General features: G+C 41.0%; 1 long non-coding RNA gene across 1 annotated transcript in view; it reads right to left on the reverse strand.

Annotated features, from left to right (window-relative positions):
• LOC140069744 (uncharacterized) overlaps positions 1-20,823 on the reverse strand; it is a 64,301-nt gene that overhangs the window by 29,428 nt on the left and 14,050 nt on the right. The window contains exon 2 of the long non-coding RNA XR_011848843.1: positions 20,092-20,199. This is a non-coding gene — a long non-coding RNA (uncharacterized lncRNA). The remainder of the gene's footprint in view (positions 1-20,091; positions 20,200-20,823) is intronic.

Here is a 20,823-nt window from a genome sequence, read left to right on the forward strand (position 1 = left end):
CTTTTAGGTGCAAACTGCTTGCACAGGTATTTAAGTGTCTCCACCACATTTGTGTCGCATGCAACATTTTTGTGGTGCGGCTGCAGTAGGCATCAGGCGACACAAATTAGGGGGCATTGCGGTGTTCAGTCGGACCATGCGCCAGATTTATCATGCATCTGTTGTATGGCATCATCTGTTGTATGGCCCATGTTAAAGGTGCACCACGAAAAAGTTGATGCACTCTGTCGGGACTGTTCAGGGACGGATGGAGAACGTGCACCAGAAATCCTGAATCTGGTGCCTCCTGCACAATACACAGACCAACTGCATTTAGTTTGCACTACTCTTAGTAAATGTGGTGCTGTGTGTATGTAAATTCTGTATGTGTGTGTATCTATATGGAGTATGTATGCACTGATCGTGTATGCATATGCTGTATGTGTGCATATCTACATAATGTATAGTGTATAGTATGTGCAGTATGTACAGTATGTGCTTACAGTGTATTTGTGTGTACAATGTGAATATATACACTGTGTGTAGTATGTGTATGTATGTTATATGTGTATGTACAGTGTGTATGTCTATTCTGTAAGTATGTGTACAGTGTGTATGTACGAGTGTACAGTGAGTGTATGAATGCCTGTATGTGTGTGTGCTGTATGTGTATGTATATGGTGTATGTGTGTTTCTGGATATGCTGTTCATGTGTGTACAGTGTGTGGATGTATACATTGTATGTGTGTGTCTAGGATGTATGCATATACATGGTGTGTGAGTGTTTGTTTAGTGGGTGTTGGCGTTTATGCAGTATACAGTATGTGATAATAACATGTGTGTGTATGTGTGTATGTATAGAGTGTATACAGTTTTGGGTATAAAAGGTGCTCTTCCCATTGTCTATCAGTAAATTTATGTGTACAATATGCTTATATGTAGTGTAGTTTGAGAGCACATTTTTTTTCTATTATTCCGTTTCTTGAAATAATTATATTTTTCTCAATGCTAAATGTAGAAGTTTATGGGTCTGCAAAACCAATGATGAATTTTTGCTCACTCAAAATGTGTGTTCAGTCACTGACGATGCTGGGAATTAGGTGTTATGCCTTCTTATTAATGTAAACCATCAGTTTTTTTCCGGGTGTGATGAATGGATGCCATATGGATGTGAAAACAATGGCTGAAGATACACTACCAACACAAAACGACTAAAACCAGTTTGTATGCTATCCTAGGAAATTCACCAATACTATACTGAGAAAAAAAACTGGTGTGTGAATAAGCCCAAGGTGGATAAAATATTTGTCCACTAAAATGCTCTGCATGTAGCAGTCTATCTTGTCTTAAAAGGAATCTCCAAAATTTGCCACTTCTGCAGTAGGGAGTAGAAATGCATTGTCTATGGGACGGTAAGGGTGTCTGCGGGTGCTGGGAGATCTGCTGTGTGCCAGGAACCCTGCACCCCAGTAAGGAACCTGCAATACAGTCTTCCTATCTGATCTGAAGGTTATCTTGTATCACAGATCGGTCTCAGCATAGGCACGACTGCTTCAGATTTTTCAATCTAACATTTTCTTCTCTCAGTGGCCCCTCGCCAGCACCCCCCACTCTGCAATCACTTGTATGTGCTGCGCCCATTAAGGAAAGACAAGGTAAAGCGCTGCATTCATGGTCAATCAGCAGAGCTCCGTGGAGTTGTATTGTTTCCTACAGACAGGATTTAAGCGCTTTCACTCGGCCAATGCAGAAGAGGCTCTCAATTAGAGCTAATCAGGTTGGAGGGCATTTGAGAAGGGGATGTCAGAAAGAGGACAACCCCTCGCAGAAGGTAGCCTGTTGTTTTTCACTATTTTTTCTTTTTTTGTCTAGGTAATTAGAATTCCAATAGGAGTGTAGGTCATCTTGCCCAATGGTGACCTCTGATTTCAGAATTATAGCGCCATGTTGCCACCACCAGCACAATTTTTTTCCCTTGCTTGCTCATTTATCCTTGAATGAAATCCTGGACAAAGGGTGAATGAAGATGCAAAGATTCTGGTATCCCCCTACTAGTTTATTTACTACGGTACTTCATTCCGTATACCGGTATATGCAACACTATATAAATGTATGTGAACATTAAAAGGTTTGTTTTCTTCTCTGGAAACAGCGCCATACTTGTACATGGGTTGTGTCTGGTATTGCAGCTCAGCATCATTCAGTTTTATTTTGATATTCCACTCTGGGGTTCACATTGAAATTCTGTCTTAGTGGTCTCTGGTTTTGACCCTTAGCCTCCCAGTACAGATATTAAAGAGGACCTGTCACCCATAAATCAGGCACTAGGAGCTGCTTACTAAAGTAAGCAGCTACTAGCACTTAAACTACTGCGGCGAAGTACAATGTAAACGTTGGACCGCTCGCCAACAGTCCGATGTATTCATGAGGGGGCGGGGTTGGGGGTGGTTAGGGGCAGTGATGCGCGGCAGTCACCGCCGACCTATGGAGCAAGCGAGGCGGTCCGGGGAAGAGGCAGCACCTCGGAACGCCCCCTCATTAATACGTCGGACAGCTTTGCAAGCAGTCCGACGATTACATTGTACTCTGCCGCAGTGTTAGATAGTGTTACCGGAGGTTTCCGGTAATGCTGTCACTCTAAGGCTACATTCACACTGCCGTATGGGGGATGTATATATGGCTTCAGTAAGCAGCTCCTAGTGCCCGATTTATGGGTGACAGGTCCTCTTTAAACTCAGAACTTTCTCTTACAGGATTGTAAAGTGATCAGCTGTATCTGTGGAATAGCATTCGTTGTCCTTTTACACTAATAGATCTGGCTATGTAATTGGGTAAAAAATAGGGACAGTTCTTTGTATCTTGTGACTATAGAAGAAGGCAAAATATTTCTGGTCACCTAGATGTTAGCTGTCAGCTATCAGCTTTACACCAGTACACTACCAGCGCCTTCAGTTAGGTTATTGAATATCCCTCTAGAATTACCTCTTTTACGTGAGATCTAACCCGTTTACCTATAAAAAAAATCTCCTTCAAATTCATGAGTAGAGAAGAGTCATATTTTCCCTGACATGAGTCTTGTTTAGTGGCTGCATGGAGCTTAAAGAGGACCTGTCACCTGTAAAAATGGCACAAGTAGATGTTACTAAAGTAAGCAGCTCCTGGTGCTACAACAGACGCAAAAGTATTACACTACTAACGTTATTGGAAACCTTGGTCCGGCGTTTCTATTGTACAGCGCGGCAGCATCTGCTAGCGTTATCGGAGGTTTCTGATAACGCTAGTAGTGTAACACTGCTGCATCTGTTGTAGCACTAGGAGCTGCTCACTTATGTAAGCAGCTCCTAGTGCTGTTTTTACAGGTGACAGGTCCTCTTTAAGTTTATATGCTTCTATCTCAGGATCTATAGCATCTAGAAACATGCATTTGGTGTCATATTAAAGATAAGAATCTCATCTCTCAAATGAGCTGGAGATATAGACAATTTAAAAAGCCAGGATTTGGACTGATTGAAATATTTGTTACTTTAATAAAACATTATATGCATGTTTCTATGTATCATAGAACTAAATATAATAGTATCTGAAATGATGCTCCACCTGAAACCTCTAAACTTGACTCATCTCAGGCAAAATAAGAGATTTTTTTTTAGAGGTAAACAGTCAAGATTTCACAGAAAAGCTGGAATTTAAAAAGGACATTTCATATCCTACTGAGGGCATAGTAATTTAATGGCTAAAATCTGGTGACGGGGTCCTTTTAAAGAAGCTTTCAGAATAAAAAAAAGAAATCAATGTGTGTTAAATCTACATATACACTACAAGTAATCACTAGCCTCAGCGGTCGTGTACCATACATGCTAATATTACTGCTGGCTGTCACTCTCATATGTGACATGTCACCACCTGAGCTTTGGTTCTGGAGTTTCAAAAGATAAAATTGTGTTGTTTTGGTTTTTTGTCCTGCTGGTAGCTAAATATTGAATCATTTACCCCCCCCCCCCCTCCTCCACTATCCTTAAAGGGGTTTGCCTATGAAAGACAGTTCTCAAATTTGAATCCCCTAGTGGTGGTGACACAATAAAGATAATTTTTAACACCTTACTTTACTGCTTTATTCATTTTTATTGCAGATTTAGCTCCTATCACTCAGTGATGGTCAGTGTAAGATTCCAGAATGTGGGTGGGGACTCTCTAAGAACACACTTCATGATCCCTCTGTGCTATGAGATTCTGTGTGCTGACAATGTGCTTAGATTATCAGGGTCCAGGGTTTATCTACACTTTTATTTAGTTTCTGAACATTCTACTAGTATCCGACACATAGAAAGATGAGATGAGATCCGTGAGATATAAAACACAATGACAGTCAGCTCTGCTAAATCACCTACAACGCACACAGTCAGCTCTGCTATAAAGACCTTATCTGTCTGTAGTTTTGTAGAGTAAGTTTCTGCACACTGCTGCTTGCCAACAGGAAGTGCCTGTGCCTGAGCTGGTCAGTGAATTAGAGAGTGTGTGTTATTTTGTTATCCTGAGTATATTTAAGAATCTTGTCTTTGTGTGAATACCCCTTTAAGAAGTATCAATATATTTTTGAGCAACAAGTTAGTCGCTAGTTATTGTATGTACTTTTCATCTGTGTAAAGTTGGTCTGTGTCTGGTTCCTGCTCCTGAAGGCTCATTGTCAGCAGTGACCATGTGGAGTTTTACTGCCAGTAACCTTTATTCTCCCCAACACATACAGAGATTGGCCTTGGTTTCTGCGCTGAAAACAAAGCCAAAAATGTGAATAATGACTTCTCCCTAGTTAAGTTACTCAAGAAAACATATAATCCTGCCTACTGCTGTTTTTTCATTCTTCGGTTGATTTTCTTTTCACTCTATCTGACTCAACAAGTCAAAACACAGGTGGTCTTTTGATGCTGTTTTCTATGGTTTTGGTTATAAATTTGAATTGACTTTTGAGACAACTTGATAAAAGCCTAAAAGAGAATACAGGAAGTCCCCGGGTTACGTACAATATAGGTTCTGCAGGTTTGTTCTTAAGTTGAATTTGTATGTAAGTCAGAACTGTATATTTTATCATTGTAACCCCAGACAGATTTTTTTTGGTCTCTGTGGCAATGTTGTGTTGTCATTAGAACCAGGATTAACAATAAAGCTTCATTACAGACACCTGTGATAACTGTTACAGCTGTTTATTGTGGCCTAAGGCTAAAGTACAGTAAATTACCAACATCCAGAGGTCCGTTTGTAATTAGAGGTCATATGTAAGTCGGGTGACTTGAAATGCTTTGGTAGGGGCACTATATCTTATATTTATTCTTTGTTCAATGCTCCTAACCCCCCCCAGATGTTAGAGGTCAACATTGTTGTGATACTTTTGCCCTGCCGGGACCTTCTGATAGTGTTAATGAATATAAGATTGAGGTCCTGACAGAATGTTTGCTCATGGTCAGTTAGAGATCACATGACCCTCCATCTGCGGCCATTTTATGGTCAGGAATGTCTGGCTGATGAGGTAAAATACAGGAGGCTTCACTTTACATATCAAGAAAGCGGAGCAGATCTATTAATAGTTGTATATTGGTAAATTACCTAATTTCCTGCCCCAACACTTACATACACATTACAAAAAACATGAGGTAAAGTGGCCAACCCCTTTAACATAAACTTCCCTTAAATTAAAATACCACACTTATCAGGTTCCATCTAAGCTGCATTTGTTCTTTCCCTCTGTATCGGATCTATGCTTTTGAGGTTGCACCTCCCTAAGTAATCACTTGTATATATGGTGGTCGGTCCAGTTGTTGCAGAACTGTGATCCATGGTTGGCCGGATAGTAGATTCTGTCTTGGCCAAACATATCCCTTTTTCTCGCTCTTGAGGAATAAACTAACTAATTTAAATAATAAAGTCTATTGTTTCCTACAATTTTTTTGCAATGCCAACGAGAATCCATATTGAGCCAGTTGGAGAAAACCATGCCTTCACATTTCGGCACTTACTGGTCATCTTAAACCTTTAAAGGGGTATTCTCGTCTCGGCACTCACATTCAGTTTCATTAATCTGCCATATGTAAACATTTCTTCAATTGGACGTTATTAAAAAAAATGTTCCTGTGTGAAGATAATTTCTCATAAATATAGTCATGTTGTCCCTTAGAAACGAGATGGCTTCCTCGGATACGGCCACCTCTACTGGAGAGATTGCACAAAGAAACAAAAAGTTTTTGTATATGAAATGTCCGGGAGTTACTGCAGGTCCCGCAGCCGTCCTGTGGTAATGTTTGCTGAATCCTAATGGTCCGGCAGGACTTTATAGCGCAAGTCTGGCCACCGCTGCCAGATTGTGACGTGGTCGTATCCGAGGAAGCCATCTGGTTACTAAGGGACAACATGACTACATTTATGAGAAATTATCTTCACACAGGAACATTTTTTTTATTAACATCCAATTGAAGAAATGTTTACATATGGCAAATGAATTTAATTAAATGTAAATGCCCTGATGGGAATACCCCTTTAAGGACCAGGCCATTTTAGTTTTTTGTGTTTTCATTTTTCACTTCCCGTTTTTTAAAATCCATCTTTTTTTCTGCGTACCAGATTTTACATCCTAGTGACAGCATATCATATTTCATGTCGTGTACAGGGAAGCTGAAAAAATATTCAAAATGTAGGAAAAACGCATTTGCGCCATTTTCTTGTGGACACAATGTTTACGGCTTTCACTGTGCTCCCCAAATGGCACGTCTACTGACCACGATTTAGGTTTAAATAGATTTTATTTTAATTTAAAACCCTTTTGTACAAACAAATTTCTCTTCATTTTCCCCTACACTGACACTAATGACTTTTATACTTCAGTGTATGGAGCTGTACAAGGTGTAATTTTTTTGCGGGGCATGAGGATGTTTTCATTGCTACCATTTTCGGGATTGTGCAACCTTTCAATCACTTTTTAAAAATGTTTATGTGTTGCAAAAAGACAAAAGTGCTCTTTGTTAGAGGTCCTGCCCAATGACAGGTCCAGGAGTCTACAGGCTGCTATGGGAACAGATCATCGCTCCCCAAAAATCTAATCCATGCACCACTGCTGGCAGCTGAATGGTTAACACCTGCAATCAGTGCCAGCAGCTGTTGCATGTGTCAGCAGTGGGTTTTGGCTGCATAATGTTGGCAGGCTATATACTACAGGGGGCTGGCAGGCTATATACTACAGGGGCTGGCAGGCTATATACTACAGGGGCTGGCAGGCTATATATGATAGGGGGCTGGCAGGCTATATACTACAGGGACAAGCAGGCTATATACTACAGGGACAAGCAGGCTTTATACTACAGGGGCTGGCTAGCTATATACTACAGGGGGCTGGCAGGCTATATACTACAGGGGACTGGCAGGCTATATACTACAGGGGGCTGGCAGGCTATATACTACAGGGGGCTGGCAGGCTATATAATACAGGGACAGGCAGGCTCTATATTACAGGGGCTGGCAGGCTATACACTGCAGAGGGTTGGCAGGCTATACACTGCAGAGGGTTGGCAGGCTATACACTACAGGGGGCTGGCAGGCTATAAACTACAAACTACAGGGGGCTGGCAGGCTATATACTACAGCGGACTGGCAGGCTATATATTACAGGGGGCTGGCAGGCTATATACTACAGGGTCAGGCAGGCTATATACTACAGAGGCTGGTAGGCTATATACTACAGGGGCTGTCTAGCTATATACTACAGGGACAGGCAGGCTATACACTACAGAGGGCTGGCAGGCTATAAACTACAGGGGCTGGCAGGCTATACACTACAGGGGGCTGGCAGGCTATACACTACAGGGGGCTGGCAGGCTATATACTACAGGGGGCTGGCAGGCTATACACTACAGGGGGCTGGCAGGCTATATACTACAGGGGGCTGGCAGGCTATATACTACAGGGGGCTGGCAGGCTTTATACTACAGGGGGCTGGCTGGCTATATACTGCAGGGGCTGGCAGGCTATACACTAGAGGGGCTGGCTATATACTAGAGGGGGCTGGCAGGCTTTATACTAGAGGGGACTTGCTGGCTATATACTAAAGGGGGCTTGCTGGCTATATACTGGGGAGCTGTGACCAATGCATTTCCCACCCTCTGCTTATTCTCGAGTCAATAGGTTTTTCTAGTTTTTTTGTGTTAAAATTAGGGGTCTCGGCTTATATGTTGGTCGTCTTATACTCGGGTATATACAGAATATCATTTTTTTTTACACTCATGTTGCTGCTTTTTATTAGAACAAAAATGGGAATGTCAATGCTAGAAAGCTTTTAGATGGTTTTATGCTATTATGCTATCAATAGGCAATAGAAAGATCTTGTGAAGGTTTTGACTGCTTTTTAGGGTAACTGTGAATTGAATACAGCTACAATACCCAGAAAACTACATTACAAATTAAAAATATCAATTAAATAATAGTTTTCATACCTGTTGCATCAAAGTGTTTGGCTTAAACTCACTAGAACAATACTAATCAATAACAGCACTTGGCTGTACACACATTGTTGTATATTCGCTAAGCAGATTCACTATTTGGGGTGGGGGGGCAGGCAATGTGACTGTAGGCTGCTGTGGTGGCAGGCCCCATGACCATTGGCTACTGTAGGAACAGGCACCATGTCTATTGGCTACTCTGTGTATACTTTACATACAAACAAACATATATACATGCATAAATAGATATAAATACATAAAGATACTTGCCTTTTTGGTGTCTGGGCGGGCAGGGTGCTGCCCTGATGTCGGTGTTTGGGGGACTGTGTCTGCAGGCAACCGGGTGTTTGGGTGGCAGCATCGGCCAGTGGCTGTGTCAGCAAGTGTATTTTAGGGAATGAAGTCAGCTGTGTTGGCGGGCTGGGAAGGCAGCTGTCGACTGTGCTGTTAGGCATGGAGGAGGGGCGGGCGGTTGTGACATCTTAGGGGGTTGGCGTGTGTGGCTGTGCCTTCGGGCAGCTGCACCGTCACTCGCGGGGGTGGGGCAGTGAACTGTGCAATTGGGCGGAGTAGGGGGTTGTGGTCATCTGTTCCATTAGATGGAGGTAGGGCAGGCTTTCGACTGTGCGGGTGGGTGGGAGTGTGTTCGGCTGTGCCAACAGGCGGGCCTGAGGGGAGGGCATTGATTTGGTTTCACCATCAATCCCAGGGCCCTGTGTACCACAGGCCCTGTAGCAGCCGCTATGGCTGCTACGACTGTTGTTACACCCCTGGATGTGCCCCTTCTTCCCACTTTCAGTCTGTGGTTTCAGAACCTTTGGGGACCTACAAAGTTGCGGAAATAGCTCATGTGTACTTGTGTATTGTGAATAGGAACTGATGTCTGTGGATTTTATGAGTGAAGGTCCTTTCAGTATTAAATTTGGTGGGTGGTTTGGGTGGCCATGGGCCCCCTAGAAGGCTTGCCTAAATTACCTACATTATAATCCACTACTGGTCCCACTAGCGGGGCATGCAACTCTTCCAGACAGTCCTTCTGAGGATCGTTAGGCTAAGTTTCCATCTGTGTTCTCCACGTTCCATTATGCTTTTCCCTTATTTACTGTATAGTGGAAACAAGCCCAGCAACCCACTATTATATTTGCGCTAAAATAACAAAAACTACTCTTCTATACAATCTAAGGGGAACGGAAAGTGAACTGAAGACCTTCCACTCACTTTCTGTATTTTTTAGCTGGGTCTGAGCAGTAGTAATTTTTCTTGCATTGCTGAAAATGGTGAAAGATAAGAAAAGTTTGTGCTACTGTATAAACATACAAAATATGACTATTATAGTATTTGATGAATAGGATGCCGGTTTGCATTAAAAAGGATATGGAAGAGCGTACATCATCTAGACTCCTATCTATGCATCGTAGGAACATGTCTCCCACCATCTGATTTAGAAGTGCGGGGCCCTGGAAGAAGATTGTAGTCCTCTTCAGCTGATTACGCCAACAGCTACTGACGGGTTTCCAACTGGTAGTGGCGGCATGTTGAAGTGATAGACTGTAATCATGTTGTGATAAACAGTATCTTACGATAATGCACAAAACTCTGCAGATCCTTCCACGACCCTTAACCTTTATCCGCATGTTGTCTTACGGGCACTCTATATCTTCCAAAAAACAGGGTAATTTTGCTTTACAACAACATAAAAATAATTGCCTACATATTACGATATTATTTTTAGTCTAAAATCAACTGAGCTATGGGATGACAAGGAGTATAAGGGATGCATGTCCTATATCAGTGATGGCGAACCTTTTAGGGACCGAGTGCCGAAACTACAAGCAAAAGCCTCACAAAGGGCCAAATGCCAATTTAAAGTAACAGGTTTCAAACGTATTGGGGCCCTGAGGACACCAATACAAGAGAAAGAAGGAGACATTTGTATTATTATTGTAGTTTCCCTCTAAAGTCCCATTAACAGGATGAATCACAGGTCCAGAGAAGGGGCTACAATGATAATCAAGCTCTGTCCACACCTACTTGATTCAGGTCTTAAGTCCTGAATTGAGACCTTTGTGCTGGGTGACGGCCTAGGTGCCCAAAGAGAGGGCTCCGAGTGCCACCTCTGGCACCTGTGCCTTGGGTTCGCCACCACTGTCCTATATAGACAATCCCTTCCCTCTAGAAATAAGTGTGAATATTTAGTAGCTCTCAACAAAGTCTTTCAATTTATTGGGAGTGTCCCCAAAGTTGTCATAAAGCATAACACAATTCCCATATAAAAGGGACCTTTCAAGTCCATATCACCTTACTAGGAACAGTAAATACATGCTATACGTAATATCTATCTGTATTGGCTCAATAGAAAAAGAGAAAAGAATAGAAAAATCCCCTGATTCTTAATAGGCTACATAGTAATGGGTTAAAGTAGAACTAATACCTCCAATAACATGGAAATGCATATGAAAGTATTTAATGTCTATAAACAAACCATAATTCCCTCGATGATCAATCACAATAACAACAAATGATTTATATAATTATGAGCCACATTTATATTCTTGTCCTCTTTCCCCTTATACAACCTATCTTGAAAGTCATCACAAAAAAAAATAAAAAATTAAATAAAAATAATTTCCGATCTAGTTTTCGGACTTGTGCCCGGTGTTTTTCTTAGCAATTGAAACAACATGATAATAGAGCTTCAAGACAAAATTACCATTTTTTTTACATGCCAATCTCAGGACTCATCAGCATAGACAATCAATCCTTTCACTTCAGCCATAATAGGAAGATTTCCAGCAATATCTTCTGATTGGAGTTGGACTTTTAAAATGACTTAGCTGGGGGGCCTTGCTTTAAATGTAACAAGCCTGAAATCTGAAGAGCAATTTCCATGCAGACTCACAACAGAACGAGCCACTTGCCCCAGTTCTCCTAATTGTCTTTGATTGCTGTTTGTGCTGCCCAGATCCTCCTCCATCTTCAAAATCACCTTCAAGGGCTCCGCTACTTTTTGACTGCTCAGTTTTTAATCAAGAACTTCTAAACAGCAAATCATTTGGCTATTACAGCGGCCGGGGCTTCTAGCAGCCCTTGCATCCTGTTTATCTAATTGACCTTAAAGTGTCTTCCAGTTACAATGTAGCAGGAACATTACTTTAGGGCTTTTTAACCATTAGGTTCTTGGTACAAGGCAAAATATTGTCCGCAACTGACCAGGAGTCCAAAGAGAAGTGTTAAAAAATGTCTTGAGGTTAAATAATACACGTTGTAAAATTATTATGAACCTGAGATCTGAAATGTCGATGTAGTAAACCAATTTCAAAAAACTTGATGGGGTCAGATCACGGCCCCTATGGACCTCTATCTACTGTAATGCATTATAGAGATACAATACTGATTCTCATCGAGGTATGGCTCATGCAACCGCTTTCAAAAAGCAATATAGAAGGATATATACAGGCTGGTAGGACAGCCATATTGCATAAAAAAATACAGATTACGTCCAGCATATGCTGCCTGCTCCTGCACATTTGCACTGGTCATAGTTACTGATGCTGATTCTATTTGTAATGGTGACAACATATTGTTATTCTGTTTCAACTGGAAAGTCCAATCTACCAATTCATAAATAATCTACTTAAAGAACATCAATCACCAGGAACAAGGATTGAACACCAAGCACACTGACATACTGGTGTGTGTCCCCACTGGCAGGATCTTCCCTTATTTTAGCTTCTTTTTCCCTGTATTTTTTAAAGCATTTTAAAAATAATACAAATTAACCTGAGGGGCTCTGGGCTCCATAGGTGTTAATGGAGGCTGGAGCCCTCCGAGCTAATTTGCATAATTGTTAAAGTCTTTTTTCAAAAAACAAGGGCATAAGAAGATTAGAAGAGCAGATCCTGGCAGAGGGGAGCACACACCAGTATGTCACTGTGTTTGGTTTACAATCCTTGATCCTGGTGGTAGATGTCCTTTAAAGGGAACCTGTCACACAATTTGCACAGATACAGCCAGTGACAGGTTCCTATAGAGCTCTATTAACACCCTTCTTTTAGCTAAAATTGTTTGGCTTACAATCACATAAATCACCTTTTATCTTATATAACCTCGCATCAAAGAGGGCGTGTCCTGCTCATCCGGACCCTCCCATCTAATACTCCACATGCCTTATGCTTCCTTACTGGTCACAGTTCATGTCATATGACCAGAGTGATATCATATCAGATCCTTTAGCCTCTCGACAATAGTAAACTTTACCCCATGCATATATTGACCCACATGAAGTCACAGCTGCCTCCATGGACGTCTACTCCTCCTTATACTCCATTGAGGCTGCTGTGATTTCATGTATTCATTTACAAGGTGTATAGTTTGCTATTGTTAGAAGGCTAAATGACCTGCGACTATGTGACTGATCGCATGTCATAAATGTAATACAAGGCACCGTGTAAATAAATTGACACAATGGGGCTTATTTACTAAGGGTCCCGCGGCCGCATTTCCGTCGGGTTTCCCGACTATTTCCGATTTGCGCTGCATTTAACAGGAGGTTTTTGGCGCACACGTTCAGATTTTGACTTTCATGGGACACAAATCAGGGGGAGTGGCCGTCGGACAACACGACTGATTCGGACTAAGTGCGGGATTTAAAATTCAAATTGTGTCGCAAGACATGCACTCACATACACCGGGAAGAAGAAGGTGAACACATGCAGGATATCGGCGCACGATCCTAGTGAATCACGCCAGACTTCATCCAACACACACTTCATCCTACAACACACCTCGGGGATCGCGACAGGACCGGGTAAGTAAATGTGCCCCAATATTTCCCATCTGTACATAGAGCTTTATATGTCTGTAGTTGAATAGCAGAGGGTCCCTAAGTACAAGGAGGCAGAGCAGTGATTTGAAGAGACACAGAGCTGTCAGTCACAATAAGGGAGCGTGGTTCACTGTCAGCCTGAGAAAGAGAAGAGTCACAGATACCAGACATGAGTCAGGAAAGCTAATTTGCATATCAGAAAACTGTCTGTAATTAAGGTACAGAACCCCATTGGCAGCTAATTTTAGGTGATATGGGGAGGATTTGTAACCCTTTATCAGTAGACATTGTTAGTCAGGGGGGTCAAAATCTGACACAGGTTAAATGTAGCATTTGTGTACACATGGACTACAGTGATCGTAGAAGCAGCGTGTTGAGTGTCTATAATGTTACGGCATTCAGTGCAGAGAGAACACAAAGGCCATATTTGTGGTTGTTTGTTTCAGACAAGAAGGAATGACTTAGCCCAGAGGCTCATCCAACTACTAATAAACTAGCACCAGGCTGGCCCAGTTACCATACTCTACATTGTCTACCTGGTTTAGTAGGTTATCCAACAAAAAATTTTTTAATGCTATAATTTAATGTGATTTAAAATAGAGAATTTGTTGCAATAAGAAAAAGTGACAAATATACTATGCATAAATATGGCAAATCCATAAGTGCAGTAAACGTCAATACATATTAGGGCTCATTCACATGGCCATTAATGGGGCAGTGATTTGGTTGCATAATTTGCGGCCAGATCATGACCCCCATACATCTCTATGCCTCCCGGTCACGATGCGGTAAACACATCCTCTATTATCTGCCGGACTTGCATTACAGCTGCTCATCTTCCTATGGAGGGAGGAGGATTGAAGAGAACTAATCTCTCCCCTCATCCTCCTCGCCCGGAATCCGGTCACACGGTTTAAGGCCTGGTGCACAATTTCCCCCCATGTCACAACCTCTTGCAGTATCTACACTCACCGGCCACTTTATTAGGTACACCTGTCCAACTGCTCGTTAACACTTAATTTCTAATCAGCCAATCACATGGCGGCAACTCAGTGCATTTAGGCATGTAGACATGGTCAAGACAATCTCCTGCAGTTCAAACCGAGCATCAGTATGGGGAAGAAAGGTGATTTGAGTGCCTTTGAACGTGGCATGGTTGTTGGTGCCAGAAGGGCTGGTCTGAGTATTTCAGAAACTGCTGATCTACTGGGATTTTCACGCACAACCATCTCTAGGGTTTACAGAGAATGGTCCAAAAAAGAAAAAACATCCAGTGAGCGGCAGTTCTGTGGGCGGAAATGCCTTGTTGATGCCAGAGGTCAGAGGAGAATGGGCAGACTGGTTCGAGCTGATAGAAAGGCAACAGTGACTCAAATCGCCACCCGTTACAACCAAGGTAGGCAGAAGAGCATCTCTGAACGCACAGTATGTCGAACTTTGAGGCAGATGGGCTACAGCAGCAGAAGACCACACCGGGTGCCACTCCTTTCAGCTAAGAACAGGAAACTGAGGCTACAATTTGCACAAGCTTATCGAAATTGGACAGTAGAAGATTGGAAAAACGTTGCCTGGTCTGATGAGTCTCGATTTCTGCTGCGACATTCGGATGGTAGGGTCAGAATTTGGCGTCAACAACATGAAAGCATGGATCCATCCTGCCTTGTATCAACGGTTCAGGCTGGTGGTGGTGGTGTCATGGTGTGGGGAATCTTTTCTTGGCACTCTTTGGGCCCCTTGGTACCAATTGAGCATCGTTGCAACGCCAAAGCCTACCTGAGTATTGTTGCTGACCATGTCCATCCCTTTATGACCACAATGTACCCAACATCTGATGGCTACTTTCAGCAGGATAATGCGCCATGTCATAAAGCTGGAATCATCTCAGACTGGTTTCTTGAACATGACAATGAGTTCACTGTACTCAAATGGCCTCCACAGTCACCAGATCTCAATCCAATAGAGCATCTTTGGGATATGGTGGAACGGGAGATTCGCATCATGGATGTGCAGTCGACAAATCTGCGGCAACTGTGTGATGCCATCATGTCAATATGGACCAAAATCTCTGTGAGGAATGCTTCCAGCACCTTGTTGAATCTATGCCACGAAGAATTGAGACAGTTCTGAAGGCAAAAGGGGGTCCAACCCGTTACTAGCATGGTGTACCTAATAAAGTGGCCGGTGAGTGTAAATGATCCACTAATACTAATGTATGGCGCGGGGGGAGCTATAGCAGTGGCTGTTGCTAGGTCTAATTTTCAGGGGAGGCCTTTTATTTATAAGCTTGTACTAGGTCTTATTTCTAGGGGGTATCTTATTTTAGGGGTAACGGGGTATGTAGTAAGAATAATTACCAACTATTGTAAGTGTAAGCCAAGCTTGCCACTGATGAACCAACAAACCCGTGTTCCTGTAGACCAGATGACTCTATTCAGGCACAAACATGATTATTGGCCGCACATCTCACTATGTATATTCCGACGTGACAGAATTCAGTTACAAAACAATATTGTCACTCTAGTAATTCAGATTACTAGTACCAGCAGATGGCAGTAATTCTATACCTAGTATCCCTACAGAGTAAAAACATCTTCTCACTATGTTACATTCTGTTATATACAGTTTTTCCTAAAAATAAAATGTTTGGCGCTAAACTGTATTTTATTTTTGTATTAAATACTGATAAATATAATAATGTTATACACTGCAGATCCAGTAAACTAAATGTTAATCTATTTTGGCATATATCATGTACAGATATATTTATGAACTGTTTTGTGCTATATATTATCCCATTAACCTGCATTTTAGGAAAAGTCAGCACTTGTTTGGTAATCCTAAGTATTATACAATCTATTAGTGCCTTGTAAACTGAGTAGGTGCTTTTAAAAACTTTATTCAGACTTTCATTTCAGGGAATGTATTGGATGGTTACCAGGCAGAGAATAAATGTAAATTTTTTCCTTTTCCTGTGGTAATCTGCTTATATTTGTTATCCAAGGCCTCCTTCCTTTTAAAATCAACTGTTAAAATAATGCTAATGAGTCTGAGGTACTCAGGTGGGTGTTTCCAGAGCCCTTCAGTGGTGCAACGTCACAGGCTGTTACAATGAGCAGTACATGTTTCTCCCTCCTCTCTCTGCCTGTGTAATCTAGCAGCAGCAGGAAGTGCAGGGGGAGGGGAGACCTGCTCTGCTCATTGTAACAGCCAGTGAAAAGGCATATCTGAGGGGCTTTCAGGGCCGGCAATATGGCACTAAAGTGAGAATATCAGGTGCCATTTTTATATATAAAAATTACTCCCGATGGCAGTTTAACAGTTAATATCTCTGTTTTCCTGACACGTAGAAAAACAAGAGAAGAAGAGACTCTCTTCTTTCATGGGAAAAAAAGAAGTGAGGTTCTATGTGTCACAGAGCCAAAGATTCAGCCCCCTGAAGTGTAGCCCCCCCCCCAGGTTCTTAGCCATCAGGCTACAGGGAGAATTCGCTGCACACAGGAGCTGCTGCACCTCACAGATAATGGAAATATTAACTTAATATGTTACTACATTTTGAGAAGGGATAATATCAACTAATATTCATGTTTTTGACCCTTCTCTATGCAGAACTATCTAAGAACACACCTGCTCTCTTATTGCCTTTTATTTCTTGATAGGTTTTTTTTTGCGATAATTGACTGATACAATCAACATTTGATCCTCTTTGCCTAATGTCGCTATTATATATTAACACCGCGACCAGAACATGTCCATAAAGTTGTATGTAACACCAAAAACACACAAACGTTCCGGAATAAAGTTTATGGCGTTCTCACTCAAATTCTTATGAAGCGCGGTGGTTTCTGTTATTGTGCGGCTAATACAATGGCGCACATCTAAACATGACTTTTATTATCTCATTAGCTTGGTTTTGGATATATAGTTATATATGGATATGGATATATAGTTAGTTACTTGTGTTACATTGTGTAAGGAGCAAACAATGATTGATCTGTGTGACGCTCGTTGCAATTTTCTGCAAAAATTGTTTGGTGTCCCCTGTGGATTTCACATTCCCTTTGCTCCATATTTTGGTGAATATACACACGCATTCAAATTTATATAGGTTTTATTTAGGCGCCTTTACTTTTTAATCTGTTTTATTGATATATTTAGCAGGTTGTGACGGTCCTAAAATTTGTAGCTGAAAAGCAGATATCTAATTATTACAGTTTAAGTGATAGTATGTGGATTTATTTATGTGAACATATCAATATAGGACGTTTGTGAACTCTACACATGTCCATCTATTACATTTCGGATGTGAAGGTAAATATTTTCTGTTTGGAGCACATTTTTTGCCATCAAAGTAAAATTTTTGGTATTTTTTAAAAAATGTTTCAGTTTGAATCAAAATTGCATGAAGGCGCCTATGTCTATAAACTCTTTAATGCAATTTTGAAAATGGGGCAAGTTTCTGCTTTCAGAAAATATGTGGTTTGTTGGGTTTTTCTTTTAATTCTTTTTACTGTAATTTCAATTTTATTTTTAAATGTCAAAATGTAAAAAATTTCTCTGTCAATAATGCGACAAAATATCCAGACATGCCAGGGGGTGAAAGGGTTAATACCCCTTGGTTGACTACCCGGGTGAAGATGCTTATCATCTATTTCCTGTCCATATATCTATCTGTCTAGTTATCATCTCCTATAATCTGACCATTTATATATCTCCCTATGCTCATAAGTGTAGAAATGTGTAAATATGCAAATATGTATATATTCAGAGGGGGTAGAGAGGTCCCATTCAGAAGTCTGCTACAGGACCCTACCTCTCCTAGTGACGCCCCTGGTCCTTCTACATTATACAGAATGTTAAAGGCTGCTACTACCCTGTTTCCCCTAAAATAGGACATCCCCTGAAAATAAGACCTAGTACAATTTTGTTCAAGCTTAGAAATATAAGGCCTCCCCTGAAAATAAGACCTAGAGGCCGTCATTGCTACAGCTCCCCCCGCACCATACATTAGTATTGGTAGATCATTTAGATGCTGCAAGAGATTGTGCCATGGGGGAATAAATCATGGGATAAAATCACTGACTGTTGCGCTGCAAACGTGATACAAGCAGCTACCAGGATAAGAAGTGCTGACAAGAAGGGGATTATTTAAGGAAAGTGCTATTGCTAAACATGAGAGATTGGGGCCAATGACTCCAATAGAAATGGAGTCACAAGAAATTCTGCATGAAATAAGTTTGGAGAGTTATAAGGATGTTAGAGAAGTTTAGTTTTTGTTCAACAATAAATGTGAATTATTTTTCATGGAAATATAAGACATCCCCTGAAAATAAGACCTAGTGCCTTTTTAGGAGCAAAAATTAATATAAGACACTGTCTTATTTAAGGGGAAACAGGGTAGGAATTACAGTTGGTCATTAAGCGGCTAATATTGACTATCATGACTAACATTTTAATTCTTAATTAAAACATTATGACCTCATGCTTACCATGGCCATGTACCTACCATAGACTCTGTGACCGATTCCATCAAAGTGACACTGTGACATACCCATAAGCTATGATAAAGTCCAATGTCACCAGTCACATCTGCCCTTCCATGGATATAGCATGTTAGAGATTTTTATCTAGGACTCAAAACAGTCCTTACTTCATGTTGTACAGGTAACTTTCAAATTAAATATTTTATAACTGAACACAAAACCAAGACACACGTCAGTCTCTTAGTGTATGTAAAGATCTTCTCCCTCGTTCTTTTCACTCAAATTCCTTGTTCTTTTCACTCAAATGCATAATATCACAGACAGAAGAGTCATCAAAGAGGCAGAAATAGAATACTGCAATGCTATTGGCCATAATGAATTCATCAGCACATTTCTCAGGAAAGGCTAATAGACCTTGTTCACAGACATGTTTATACTAATTTCCCTGAGAAGAAGGAGATAAGCTGATGCAAGAACCAAAATATAATGTAGCATCAAGGATAGACTGGCTAGTTGGCAGGCGAGCAAACAGGTTACATAAAATGAAGTTTGAATCATGACAGTGGTCAGCGAACATGTCTGCTGTATCTAAAATGGCGGACAGTCCCTTATTCTGAGATTTCTTAAGTCAAGATGGTGTCCAAAACCAGTGCGATCTCCTTAACATAGCACTTCTGTAAATGTAAATAAATGTGAATGTAAGCAATATGCCATATAAATACTTTCCATATCTTGGTACAGGAATGCTTATAGTAACATACAGTGTATATTTCTGCTATATCTCAGATGTCTGCTCGAATACATAGTTTATATTATCTGATGTTATTTACAGAAATGAAATTATTTGTAAGGAACTAAACAACATTGAAGACTATTCAAAGCATAGAGACACATAGAATCCAGGAAGCCTTTCACTCCCGACCCTTTTGTGACAATCAGGTTTTGTCAGTAATTCCAAAAACGGTCATCCAATGCGGAGCATAAAGTACTTTACTGGTAGCAAACAGATTGCATACTTAGAATATTACTGTTACTTGTGAAATCTGAACAGGTTTCCATTATAAGGTGTTCATAGATACACTAATGCACTTAACATTCCATTACTGCGGGTCCTTGTGCCCCTATGTACTATGAGCCATACCTTGATCAAGGTTGAGCTCAGTAAATAATATGGGTTGAAGACCAAGAATGTAAGGAAGACCATTAATATTTGAGAATATCTTCACTACAATGAGCTCAAGAAGAATTATATAACTAGGAAGCAGGTTTAACTAAGGAAGCAAAATAATGATTTCCTTATGTAGACGGGAGACCGTTCTATTTGTCATACCTGCCACAACAATTCAAGGACGGCGCGGTGACCTTAGCGCATAGCTGCGCTTTGTTTCTGGCACCTTCCACGTATACTTTCATGAATGATCTTTCTTTCACGATGGTTCTGCAATGTTCAAATGATTCAGTTAACAAGAATGTGTGCGAACAAAAGTCACATCTTTCTACTTGAAATGTTAGCCTATTAACACACATTATGACGCCCTATTGGTTTGGAAGATGACAAAAAGACGGTAGGTATTGTTTTGCACTCTAAATTGTTTCGTGACTGAGTGAATGTCATTGTTGGGATTTTTAATCTTCGTAATTTTTCTCATTAATGGGCAATGTGGAAGGCGGCTCTATTGTGTGGGATGAGCTATTACCATTTTAGCATCTCGTGTTTGTTTCAGTTTCTACATTGAAAGACACACATTTTCCTATTATTTCAGGTCAGCCTGCTCCTTTCCACATTGCAGGTTTTGTTATGTGGTAGTCGAAAATAAAATCGAGGATAGATATTTAGCCAGTTTCCATCAAGTGGGTGTGTGGCTAATGACTGCAGATCTATCACAGAAATCTATCTGCAAATTCATCATGATAAACCAGGGCACTTACTAATACATCTAGGCACCGTGACTGTGGTAATCTTCTTATATTTGTTATACCGGCCTCCTTCCTTCTAAAATCAACTTTTAAAATTATGTTAATGAGCCCAAAGGGCCTGTTACAGCTTGTGCTCTGGCTTCAC

This window comes from Engystomops pustulosus, chromosome 7, assembly GCF_040894005.1.
Source record: "Engystomops pustulosus chromosome 7, aEngPut4.maternal, whole genome shotgun sequence".
In the NCBI taxonomy this organism is placed as follows: Eukaryota; Metazoa; Chordata; class Amphibia; order Anura; family Leptodactylidae; genus Engystomops; species Engystomops pustulosus.